The 12,886-nt window shown below is 52.2% G+C and overlaps 2 non-coding genes across 2 annotated transcripts; one reads left to right on the top strand and one right to left on the bottom strand.

Annotated features, from left to right (window-relative positions):
• The first annotated feature begins 6,268 nt into the window (after positions 1-6,268).
• On the top strand, positions 6,269-6,430 carry LOC140593757 (U1 spliceosomal RNA). The gene has a single exon (XR_011994076.1). It is a non-coding gene; the product is annotated as a U1 spliceosomal RNA (small nuclear RNA).
• A 4,797-nt stretch (positions 6,431-11,227) lies between these two features.
• Positions 11,228-11,389, bottom strand: LOC112912060 (U1 spliceosomal RNA). Its single transcript, XR_011994078.1, has one exon. It is a non-coding gene; the product is annotated as a U1 spliceosomal RNA (small nuclear RNA).
• Positions 11,390-12,886: the final 1,497 nt, after the last annotated feature.

Below are 12,886 nucleotides of genomic sequence, written 5' to 3' on the forward strand. Positions count from 1 at the left end.
AAATTGGGGATAATAGGTGGAGGAAGACCAAACATGATCTCGTAGGGAGTCAGTCCCATCTTATATGGGGAGTTCCTCACCCATATAGGGCGAAGGGTAGGAGAGTCACCCAGTCCCCGCCAGTCTCCAGGGCTAATTTAGTTAAGGTCTCCTTTAATGTTCTGTTCGTCCTCTCTACCTGTCCTGAGCTTTGGGGCCTATACGCACAATGTAATTTCCAATTACCTGCCCCAAGTACTAGTGCTACTCCCCCTGTTACCTTAGAGACGAATCCTGGGCGGTTGTCTGATCCAATCTTAACAGGAAAACCATACCTCGGTAAGATGTCTTCCAGCAGTTTCTTGGTCATGGTCTGTGCTGTTTCATGTTTGGTGGGAAATGCCTCTGTCCATCCTGATAAAGTATCTACAAACACTAGTAAATACCTGTATCCGTATTTTTCAGGTTTTACCTCAGTGAAGTCCACTTCACAGTAGGCTCCTGGGTGGTCCCCCCAGAGCCGGGTGCCTGGGTTAGATCCATGGGCAGTGGCATTAGTTAACTGGCATGCATGGCAGCTCGCCACAATCTGCTCAATCTTTGCTCGAGAGTCTTTAATAGTGATCTTTGCATGTCATATGAGGTCTTCCATCTTCCGTGTCCCCATGTGAGTACTCCGATGCATTTTGGATAGGACTCGCCGTCCTAGTTCCTCTGGCAGGATGATATTGGAGTCTGCGGCCCTCCACCAGCCACGCAAGCACTGGGTCATAGGCAAGCGTTTGATCCACTGTAAGTCCGCATCAGTATAGTTGGGGGTGTCAGGCAGGGTCACAGGGTTGGTGCCCCTGATCAGGTCTCCATTTGCATGGTTACAGCTGCCCCCACATATCTGATTCCTTCTTGGATGAAACTGCTGCCGTCCATGTACCAGGTGGTGTCTGCATTTGGCAGTGGCTGGTCCTGGAGATCAGCTCTGATTCTGTGCACCTGTGCCAAAATTTCTTGACAGTCATGCAGAGGGGAGGTCCCAGTCTGGGTTAGGGAGACGAGAGGCATGGGGTATTGGCAGCCCCTGACAGGGTCTGCCCCCGTCTTTAGTTCTATGTATATGGCCAGTCGGTGCTGGGCCAGCCCAGTTCCCCCAGCTTCTGTCCATGCTTGGGGAAATTCCTGCAGCCAACGGTCAATGTCAGTCATTGGGGCTGAGGGTGGAGAGATAATTTGTCTTCTAAGCTCAGGACAAGCACCTGAATAGGGTGCCCGCCCTAGTTTAGGATTTTTGCCCCTTCGGGGTGGAAGTAAATTTGTGCCCCCATCTTGGTGAGTAAATCCTGACCTAACAACGGGTAGGGACACTCAGGAATGACCATGAAGGAGTGGGATACCCGGCCCGTGCCGAGATCCACAGTTCTTCGGGTAGTCCATGAGTACTGTTTGGTGCCCATGGCCCCTTGCACCCATGAAGTCTTGTTTGCCAATTTCCCTTGGGGATGTAATAAAACCGAATGTTGTGCCCCAGGGTCCACTAGCAATTCAATAGGTTGCCCCTCCAGTCTAAGAGTTACTCTGGGCTCCGGGAGGGGTGCTGAACCCTGACTCCCCTAATCGTCCAGATCCCCCATTTCCAAGATTTTGGCAGAGGCCTTAGATCTTTTGTTAGGGCAATCTTTCACCCAGTGGCCCTCTTCTTTGCAATAAGCACATTGGTTTTTGTTCAGTTTGGGGCACTCCCGATGGGGACCAGGGCCATCCTCCTTACCTGTCCCTGAAACCAGCTTCTTGAGGTGTCTCTGTCTTTCCTGTGGGTCATCCATGGTTGTGGCCGGCAGAATCTTGGCCAGGTTTCAGGTCTGCCGGTCACTTAGTTTGGTTTGTTGCTCTTCTGGACTTTCTTTATTATTATTATAGACTCTTTCTGCTACTATAAGTCCTGCAAGCTCTTCTCTCCTAGTATTCTAAGAAGGCTGCTGGACTCTCGTCCTTACTCTGTCTTACATAACTTCAGCCAGATTTGTAGGCTTAGGCGCGGCAGCCTGGAGACCTGCCCCTAGAGTCTGGCGGTGGACCCGGAATCTCTCCTTACCTTCAGCTGAGTTGTGCGCTTTGGGGGGTAAAAATAGTTTTAGCCAAAGAGGGGAATTTTCAATCATGTCCTGCCAGACCAAGATGTAGGGCACCTGGTCAGGGTGGCCGTCCAGTTTGTCCCTGAAGATCACGGCCTTAACCTGTAAGATAATAGGTAGGTGCAAAGTTCCTTCTCAGGGCCATCCCACGCCAAAGGTTGGCCATTCTGACATGCAGTAAGTTTGAAATCTCCCTCTCCTTATGTAAACAGTTATGACAGTTAACAAAGGCACAGTGACACAGACAAATATACAAACAGTTAACAAGAACATAGTAACACAAACGTTCCAGTGCAGAGACAAAACAGAAAGTAATCCGAAGGGCTGGCAGCCAGCCCTCCTTACAGACAAGGACCCCGTCCTCCAGGCAGGAGCAAGGGACGTTTCCTCAAGATCCCTTGACGATGGCCCGCCACGGCGTCCACCTAAGCCGATGTCGACCCAATACAGATTGGAATTCCTACAGGTAAAACTACAGTTTAGAGCTCTCAGAGAATATGGGCACAAAAGGTGGAAAAAGTTGAGTGCACTCACCACGCGTGAAACCCTCCGGATGGGGTCCTGGAGTGCTCTTGGATCCCAGAGGAGCCCCCAAATGTTGTGCCCAAGATTACGTATCCGAGAAACCACCAAGGAGCCGACACCAATGCAAACACACGAGAGTTTATTTATAAGCTCGAGCTTGGGTCCAAGTATACCCGACACAGCGGAGCAGGGACTTGGACCCCGAGCTGGGTTTCAGCTTAGTTTTTTTTTTTTTTTTTTTTAAGATTTTATTCATTTTTTCATGGGAGACACAGAGAGAGACAGGCAGAGACACAATCAGGGGGAGAAGCAGGCTCCATGCAGGGAGCCCGACGTGGGACTCTATCCCAGGACTCCAGGATCATGCCCTGAGGTTTCAGCTTAGGTTTATGGGCTGGTCTAGGGGACCTCCGGAAGGTGGGGGGGGGGGGGGATTTCTCAAGTTCTGTTTACATTCTGAAATTGGGCTTTCAAGGGCGTTAAGCTGTAAGCTGTTTTCTTTCTGTAACTGAATAATGTAAACTTCAGCTCTTATTCACAGGAGCCTGGGATGGCTGTACTTGTGCTAACACTGAACTTAAAGTGGAATGGCCTTAATTTTCTCGGCCTCCACAGGATGAAAGTCACTAACTTGAAAGACAGAGACACCAAGTGGGAGCTCACGTTGCTCTGTGGTTATTTGAGCGTCCCAGCAGGTCCTCCTACATCCCTGTGCTGCCAGGGCTGGCATGCATGGATGCTGTGATTAGTAATCCATGGAGAACTCAGATATTGCTTCTGGAAAATTCATTTGATGTCCATACCATTTAGGAAAGCAATGACTTATGATGTCATAAAAATCTCAGCTCTGCTCAGGATCCAGTCACAGATCGGTGTGGGGAAAAGCCCTAAAGCCCATTCTTGCATGTCACCCTTTGGGAGATGTTGAAAAGTAGTTCCGTGCCGTAAGAGAACTTGTTGCAACAAACATTTACGTGTGAGAGGATGATTCTCTAATATCTCCCTCTTTGTTTTTTTTTAATATTTTATTTATTTATTCATATTCATAGAGACACAGCTAGAGAGAGAGGCAGAGACACAGGCAGAGGGAGAAGCAGGCACCATGTATGGAGGGTCTCCAGGATCACGCCCTGGGCTGCAGGCGGCGCTAAACCGCTGCGCCACCGGGGCTGCCCATATCTCCCTCTTTGTAAGTTATGTCCTACCCCTCCCTGTGAAAGTAACAGAGCCCATTCTTAAAAATTAAAAAAATCTTTCTGTGTGATCACCAATGGTTCCTACTCTGCAAAAGTCACATAAGAACCTTGCTGAGCCTCGGGCAGGGAACAGACTGGGAATCTCACAGGAAAGAATGGCAAGAAAAAAGATGGCAGGGGATGAGGAAAACAAAGGCAAAAGAAATGTAGATAAGATGAAATTACCTTAGAATCCACAGCCCATTGATACATACCTGAGAGAGGCAGTGCAGGATCTTCCTCTAGGAACTCCCAAATGCCTTAATAGCAATGCTTTGCTAGAAGCAAAAGGCAACCCTAGCTAAACAACAGCCCGACCTCCAGGATTGGGGAAGTCTCCTTTAACACCTAAAAATCCCTAGGGAAACATCCTTTATCTCTAAACTGGCCTCCCCACCCCTCCCCCAAAAGTATAGAATCAATGGCTCCTCACAATCCGAGGGCAAGGGACCTGCCCTCGGGTCCGGCCCAGAGCTTTAATAAAACCATCTTTTTGCAATGAAAAAGCTTCATCAATTCTTTCTTGAACTTTTGCTCCTTGCCCATGTCACATCAGCTGGTACCTAAAGTTAATGGGTAAACACTTCAAACTAGCACTGACCTGTTGACCTCAGACCACCTGCAGAATTTGTACAGAATTCATCACCACATTCCGAAGATCTCATTACCCTTGAAGTCAATGAGCCAGACGCTTTCATTGGTTCTCTGTTGATGTGTTACTGAGTCGGCATAAACACAGCAGCTTAAAACAACACACAATTTTTATCTTATAGATCTGAGGGTGCAAAGTCCCAACACAGATCAACTGGACTGAATTCAAGATGTCAACATGGTCATCTTCCCTCCTGGAGGCTCTGGGAGACAGTGAAACTGAGACTTACTAAGATGCAGTCCGGAGGTTTTGACGGGGGAGCTCCTGCACCCCCCTGACCTCCTAGGGCACTGCAGCCCCAAGGGGAACAGACGGATCTGACCTTAGACGGGCTTGACATTTCACATGGTTAGGCCTCTACTGACCCAGGCATCAGCGTGGGGACCTCCTAGGCAGGGGGCATTATTGTGCCCACCACCACCCTATTCACTCAGGTGACTAGTGGACGCCCCCTACCCCCCAATCCTTTGGGATTTCAACAATTCGGTGAAAGTAAAACACACCTCAAGGCGCAATCGGAACAAGGCAGATCAGAACCCTCGGGCGCTCCACGGATGACCATAAGATTGCCCAAGTACTAGTCTCTTCAGAGGCGCGGCTTTGCCCCGTTTCCCAGACCTGGCTTTTTCCCTGGAAGGCTGATTTGATCGCAGAAGTAGCATCCAAGGGGACGCGCCCAGCGGTGGAGGGAGGGAGGGAGCGAGGGAGGGAGGGAAGGCCGTGGCAGAAGGGGCGCCTGGGACCCCACTGCCCCCTGCTCTGAACTGTGAGTCTGGTCCCAGGGAGCAGAAGGGATGGTGCCCTTGGCCCTGCCCTTGCCTCTCAAGCAGGGGGACCCTTGTGCGCCTCCCCGGGCGGCCACGAGGGGGCGCACGCCCTCCCCGGATCCCGCCTGGGGACCGGCAGGCACCTGGGTGTTTTCAGCCTGGGGGCCCTGGGGGGCAGGTGTCAGCCCGAGGGCCCAGAGGTTCCTGACGTTGGCCCCACCCCGGGGGTGTCCCTGCCGGGAGCGGTGGGGGTGGTGGGCAGCTGGCGCGGAGGCTGAGGTCCTCAGGTGCAGGCATCGCAGTCTGTCTCCTCCAAACCAGGTTCTGGCCAGAGACAGAGAGAGAGAGAGAGAGAGAGAGAGAGAATGTGCCTGCGGCGGCCTTCCCTGGCTGGTGGAAAGTCCCTCCTCTCGGTCCTCAGGCTGCGCAGGCTTGTCTGTGCTGAGGGCTGTGTGTGTGCGTGTGCGTGTGCGTGTGCGTGTGCGGAGGGGTCCCGAGGCCGAGCTGAGGGAGAAGTAGGAGGAATGGGAACAAAATCAGGCTGGAGGGAAGGAAACAGGGGAGCCTGGAAAGGTGAGGAGGAAAGCCAAGGCGGGGGGGGGGGGGGGGGGGGAGGGGGAGGAGCTGGTGGAGGAGCAGCTGGAGCAGGAGCAGGAGCAGGAGCCTCAGAGCTGCGGTCCTTGGGGGGACCCAGGCGGGGCGGGCGGGGCGAGGCGGGGCGGGGCCGTGACGTCACGAGGGGCGTGTCGGATGCAAACGAGCCCCCGGCGGGCTGCGGCTCCCGGCGCTGGACTCCCCCCGGGCGGTGGCGGTGGCGGCGGCGGCGGCGGCGCCCTCGCTCGCGCTGTGTTCGGGAGAGTTGTGTGGGGGCTGAGGATGCTCGGGACAGGAGTGGGTGCGGAGGGTTTTGGGGTGTCGGCCCGGTGAGCGTGTGTGTAAGGTGGAAGGCGCGCGGGGCTGCTGCGGGGCGGGGCGGGGCGGGACATACTTACCTGGCGGGGGAGACACCGCGATCCTGCAGGTGGTTCTCCCGGGGCGAGGCTCGGCCATTGCACGCGGGCCGCGCTGACCCCCGCGATTTCCCCGACGCGGGAAACTCGACCGCGCAATTTGTGGTAGTGGGGCCTGCGCTCGCGCTCGCCCCTGGCGGCGGGGTCTAAGGGAAGATGACGGTGTCTTTGTTTCGGAAGTTTTTTGGCTTTTTTTCGTGAGTTTAAAGCGGCTTCCGAGCAAGAAGCCAGATACGGGGCTCCGGGCTCGTGCTCTGGTTTCCTTTTTTCTTTTTCTTTTTTTTAATATATTTTTTTAAGATTTTACTTATTTATTCATGAGAGACACAGAGAGAGAGAGAGGCAGAGACACAGGCAGAGGGAGAAGCAAGCTCCATGCAGGGAGCCCGACGTGGGATTCAATCCCGGGTCTCCAGGATCACGCCCTGGGCTGAAGGCGGCGCTAAACCTCTGAGCCACCCAGGGATCCCCTTTTCTTAGGGTTTTTGCTCGTGAGTGGTCAGCAGAGAAGGGGGAGGCCGAGGCACAGGTGGAGGAAGGAAGCTCCGTGCAGGGAGCCCGCCGTGGGACTCGAGGACCACGCCCTGGGCTGAAGGCGGCGCTAAACCGCTGACCCACCCGGGTGCCCTGACCGGCGTCTAAAGAGGCACGTCTGTCCACTCGCCAAGGATCCCCGCCCCCACTTTTAGATAAAATTTACATATCGTCAACACTTGTTCAGATGCTTTTTTCACCCACCCACGTTCCCTTCAGCGGCTCTCAAGACCCTCCCCGCTCCCCCCTCCAGCCCCCAGCCACTGGGCTCTGCTTTGTGTCTCTACACGTTGTTCTTGGCTGGACATTTTATGTTGACCGAGTAGGACAGTACGTCGTCATTGGTGACCGGCTCCTGAACTTAGCATGCTTTGAGGTTGTTCCATGCTGGAGCTTAGTCAGGTTTCTCTGCTTTTTCTTATTGCTTATTAGAATTCCATGTGACTCCTAGGCCACACTGGCCATTCACCACTTGACAGACCTTTGTGCTGTTTGCCAGGTTTTTCCCTAATGTCAGGAATGCTGCCCTGAACATTTCTGTACGACTCTTGAGTGGAAGTACGTTTTTACTTCTCTCAGCTAGGTTTCTAGCCGTGGGATTGCTGGATCCTATGGGAAGCTTTTGCTTAACTTTTAAGGAACCCTCAAAGTGGTTTCCAACGTGGCTCTTGTACGTTATGTTCTCAGCAATAGAGGAGGCTCCCAGGCTCCACATCCTCAGCAACACTTGGTGGTGTCTTCTGAACATAACCTCACTAGCTGGTGTAAAATGGTGCCTGGTCTTTTTTTTTTTTTTTTAATTTTTTTTTTAAATTTATTTATGATAGTCACACACACAGAGAGAGAGAGAGGCAGAGACACAGGCAGAGGGAGAAGCAGGCTCCATGCACCGGGAGCCCGACGCAGGATTCGATCCCGGGTCTCCAGGATCGCGCCCTGGGCCAAACGCAGGCGCCAAACCGCTGCGCCACCCAGGGATCCCAAAATGGTACCTGGTCTTAGCTGCATTTCCAATTTACCAACATATAGTATAACACCCGGTGCTCATCCCATCAAGTGCCCTCCTTAGTGCCCGTCGCCCAGTTACCCCATCCCCCCACCCACCTCCCTTTCCACAACCCTTTGTTTCCCAGAGTTAGGAGTCTCTCGTGGTTTGTCTTCCTCTGATGGCACAGCTGGAGTCCAGGATCAGTGCCAGCGCCTTCCACCTCTGCCGCTGGCAGTTCCTCTGGACTCCACAAGGTGGCAGATGACTTAAGGGAGGAAACCTCCAGGTGGCACAAGGAGACCAGGGGGCAGCAAGCAAAGATGGGAGGACCAGCTCTCTGGAGATTCTGGGAGGAAGTGAGGGCTGCAGGACACACGAAAGCAGTTGGCAGGATGGGTCTTAAGTAGGGTTGGTCCCTGGGTAGGCTCTACCCACCAACCTTTAGGTTAACCTTTGAGGCTTCCTCCTGCACTAGCTTGAGGCTCCCACCCCACTTCCCCTTCCCATCAGCAGACAGAAAAGTGCCTGTGGCACCATTAACCTTCTCCTCTGTCTAACTAGGAGAGTTTGGGATGGGTTTTGGGGGGTTCTACCCCTTTCTGGCCACCTCTCTTGGGGCAACTACTTGGGGATGAGCCATCCCTGCAGGGACCTAGAAGGGGTCCCGTGTCCTTCAAATTGGAGCTGGGCTCGCAAAGAAGAAGGGCTCCCTTCTGTATTTCTGTATTTCCCTGGCCTAGGCTGAGCATCCTGCTCCAGGACTGAGGGGCTGAGATGACCTAAAACAGAAAACCTCCTAAGGTGGCCTGTGGTGGTGGTGAGGAGAGAGGTAGGGCAAAGAATTCTACACTCTGTCAAAACATCTTTGAGTGAAGATTTTTAAAAATAGTTAAGAGGGTAGATCTCATATTATCTACTTGGTGGTATAGTTAATAACTGCGTGGTGGCAGAGGGTAGCTACACCTCTAGAGACCATAACATAATTTATGGAGTTCTCCAGTCACTGTGTTGTAGATGTGAAATTGATGTTACATTTGTATCAACTAGAAATCAATTTTAAAAACCTGAAGGTGAGGGGAAACATTTGAAGAGGCAGCAATAAAAGTATACTTGACTGTGGAACAACATGAGTTAGAATTGATTTGAACAACGTGCGTTCAATTTGAAGTGAACATACGTCCACTTCTACATATAATTTTTTTGAATAAATACAGTATAGTACTGTAAATGTATTTTCTCTTAGGATTTTCTCAATGACATTTACTATCACTGAATCAAATGAATAAACTATGATACAGAATAACATGCAAAAGGTATGTTAATCAACTCTTTTTTTTTACATGTAAGGCTTCAGTAGGCTATGAGCAGATAAGTCTTTGTGGAGTCAAAGGTAATACACAGATTTTAATTGTGGGAATCTGCACCCCTAACCCCCAGGATTTTCAAGGGTCCGTTGGTATCTGTATTTGCAGATGACATGCTCCTATAGTGAGAAAAAATACCAAATACTGACACGGCCCAACTCCATAACCTAATCTACAGTGTCAGGATACAGGACAGACCACACTACTAGTGTTTGAACAATCAGAAAAGGAAATTAGGAAAACCATTCCATTTACAATAGCGTCCACCAGAATAAAGTATCTAGGAATAATTGATTCAAGGAGAACAAAATCTGTACACTGAAAATGACACAGCGTTGCTTCAAGAGATTCAAGAAGACCTAAAGAAGTGCAAAGACATGCTGCATTCCCGGATGGGAAGCAAGGTGCATGTGGTTAAGATGGCAATACCGCGACCCGCAGATTCCCGTAGGATTGCTATCAAACATTTTCCTTCTGCCTTCTCGAATCGCATTCAGCCCTTGCTATACAATTCTTTTCAGACTGTGGTTCTCATCTCTTCACGTGAGATTGGATCTTTTTTCACATTTCCCATATATCTGCTGAATATTTTGAACCAAAGGAATGAATGCACTTGTAACAAACACTTTCTAGTCCTGCTCTGGTGGTTCTCACATCTGTTTCAGCTTTGGGTTTTCAGAGGATTGATCCTGAAAGGGGGCCGTAGCCTGCGAGAGTGCCAGGCCCTGGTCCTATGATTGTCCTCAGAGGTGCTGTCGTCGTGTCTCAGGGAGGACCCTGTTGCACGCCACGCAGGTCCCTCCACAGCTCTTCCATGGTTCCTTTCTGCAGTTCTATCCTCCCCAGATGCTGTCCTGGGGTCTCTCAGCTCAGAGTCCTAAACTCCAAGATGTCCACAGGGCTCCTCTTCCAACGCCACCCCTGCTGGCTTGGATAAGATCTGGAGGCAGTACCCTGGAGCAGCTGTAGGGCTCAGGTCACCTGTGTCTCCATATCTCCAGGAGTACTATCCTCTTTGCCTGACCCGGTATTTTGGAAATAAATCTGCATTTCGTGCATCCTGTGTGCTTCTGTCCTGTTTTGTTTTGTTGTTTCAGGCAAGAGAGTGAACAAATTCCTGTAAGTCCTTTTTGGTGTGGCTCCTATGTTAACTTCAAATTTGGAAAACCTCTATGTGGATCCTGAATAGAGAGAGAGACCTTGCAGAGTAAAGAGCCCCAGCTCCTGTGAACGCATAAAGCCAGAAACCGCTTAAAACCCTTAAAGCTTGGATTTAGGAAGCAAGGCTCACACAGCTGTAAGGGCAGTTTTTGCTTCAGCCCCAGAGAGTGGAGAGGGCAAAATGCGCCTTGCTTAAGAGCTAACCTGCTGCTTGTGAAATTTTTGTGGTGTCAACCCAGTGAATTCTTTGCGAATGGACACAGGGGCGCCTGGCTGGCCCGGCTCCATCAGGTGAGCTGAGTCCGGAGCCCCACCTTCGGAGCGGAGACTACTTAAAACAATCTTACGAACGTAAAGCTGCCAAGCTCGACCGTCTCCATCCCCCCAAGGGCCCTGCGGAGGAAGGCTCTACGGGTAGGGCAGGAAGGGCCTAACCTAATGAGGGGTAGAGCCTGGAGCTTGGGTGAGGTCCCGCAGGGTGCCGGGTGGATGGGGGCTGGGAGGAAGCGGGGAGGAGGAGGGTGGAGAAAAGCAGACTCGGGCGCAGACGTGTGTTCTGCAAACCTGCGGGGACTGAAAAAAACACCTTTGCTAGACGGCGGGACAGCAAGCCCCGTGGAGACGCAGGCAGAGGTGCGGAGAGCTCTGGGGTGCTGCGCTCCCCGCTCCAGGAAGGAGCCCAGGGAAAGCGAGAAGAGCCGAGCTCTGCCTCCAGGCTCGCAGGTAGGAGCCGCCCGAAGCTTCCACAGAAAAGGAAGAAGCTGAGCTTATCACGTAAACAGGCGTCAGGAGCAAAGACGTCTTCCCACTAGAAAGCTGTCGCCACAGAAAAGCAACGGCCGGACCGGAGAAAGCGAAGGACGCATCTTCCCTTAGACCCCGCCGCCAGGGGCGAGCGCGAGCGCAGGCCCCACTACCACAAATTGCGCGGTCGAGTTTCCCGCGTCGGGGAAATCGCGGGGGTCAGCGCGGCCCGCGTGCAATGACCGAGCCTCGCCCCGGGAGAACCACCTGTAGGATCGCGGTGTCTCCCCCGCCAGGTAAGTATGTCCCGCGCCGCCCCGCCCCGCAGCAGCCCCGCGCGCCTTCCACCTTACACACACGCTCACCGGGCCGACACCCCAAAACCCTCCGCACCCACTCCTGTCCCGAGCATTCTCAGCCCCCACACAACTCTCCCGAACACAGCGCGAGCGAGGGCGCCGCCGCCGCCACCGCCACCGCCCGGGGGGAGTCCAGCGCCGGGAGCCGCAGCCCGCCGGGGGCTCGTTTGCATCCGACACGCCCCTCGTGACGTCACGGCCCGCCCCGCCTCGCCCCGCCCGCCCCGCCCGCCCCGCCTGGGTCCCCCCAAGGACCGCAGCTCTGAGGCTCCTGCTCCTGCTCCTGCTCCTGCTCCTGCTCCTGCTCCTGCTCCAGCTGCTCCTCCACCAGCTCCTCCCCCCCCCCCCCCCCCCCCGCCTTGGCTTTCCTCCTCACCTTTCCAGGCTCCCCTGTTTCCTTCCCTCCAGCCTGATTTTGTTCCCATTCCTCCTACTTCTCCCTCAGCTCGGCCTCGGGACCCCTCCGCACACGCACACGCACACGCACACGCACACGCACACACACAGCCCTCAGCACAGACAAGCCTGCGCAGCCTGAGGACCGAGAGGAGGGACTTTCCACCAGCCAGGGAAGGCCGCCGCAGGCACATTCTCTCTCTCTCTCTCTCTCTCTCTCTCCCTCTCACCCTCTCACCCTCTAGCAAGTAAATAAAAATCTTTAAAAAAAGAATGTGCCAAATTGTTTTTCAAGATATTGTACTAAAGTACATTCCTACAATACATATTATCAAACTTTTTTTTGAAATCTTTGTCATTTTAATAAGGAAAAATAAGGATTTGCCCTTTTTCGTTATAAGAAAGCTTCAAGGGCAGCCCGGGTGGCGCAGTGGTTTAGCGCCGCCTGCAGCCCAGGGCCGGATCCTCGAGACCCGGGATCGAATCCCGCGTCGGGCTCCCTGCACGGAGCCTGCTCCTCCCTCTGCCTGTGTCTCTGCCTCTCTTTCCCTCTCTGTGTGTCTGTCATGAAAAAATAAATAAAATCTTTAAAAAAAAAAAAGCTTCAATATTTTTTAGAATGTTCATTGGCCATTTTCCCATTATACACCTTTTTTAAATGAGAATTCTATAAATGAAGGAAAATAGCTTTTTGTTTGTTGTCAGTACTGCAATTACTTCCCCAGTTTGTCTGAGTTTGTTTCTGATAAAAAGTTTGAATTTTTAGGTAGTCAAATTTACTAATCTTTGTTTAACAGCTTCTAAATATTTGTCTATAGTTTCCAAGATGAGAGAGAGAGAGAGAGATAACAATACTTTTTGTTTGGGGTTGGAGTAGGAGTTGTTATAATTCTTAGAAGAAGGTTCTTGGGTTTCAATGAATTTGTGTTGGAATCCTGACTCTGAATCCTTATCATGCCGTCTATTAATTGTGTGGCTTGGGCCAAGTGACTTAAATTCCTTGGGCCTCCCTTTCTGTGTGGATAAGGAGGGAATATCTTATATAG

The sequence above is a fragment of the Vulpes vulpes genome, chromosome 8 (assembly GCF_048418805.1).
Source record: "Vulpes vulpes isolate BD-2025 chromosome 8, VulVul3, whole genome shotgun sequence".
Lineage (NCBI taxonomy): Eukaryota > Metazoa > Chordata > Mammalia > Carnivora > Canidae > Vulpes > Vulpes vulpes.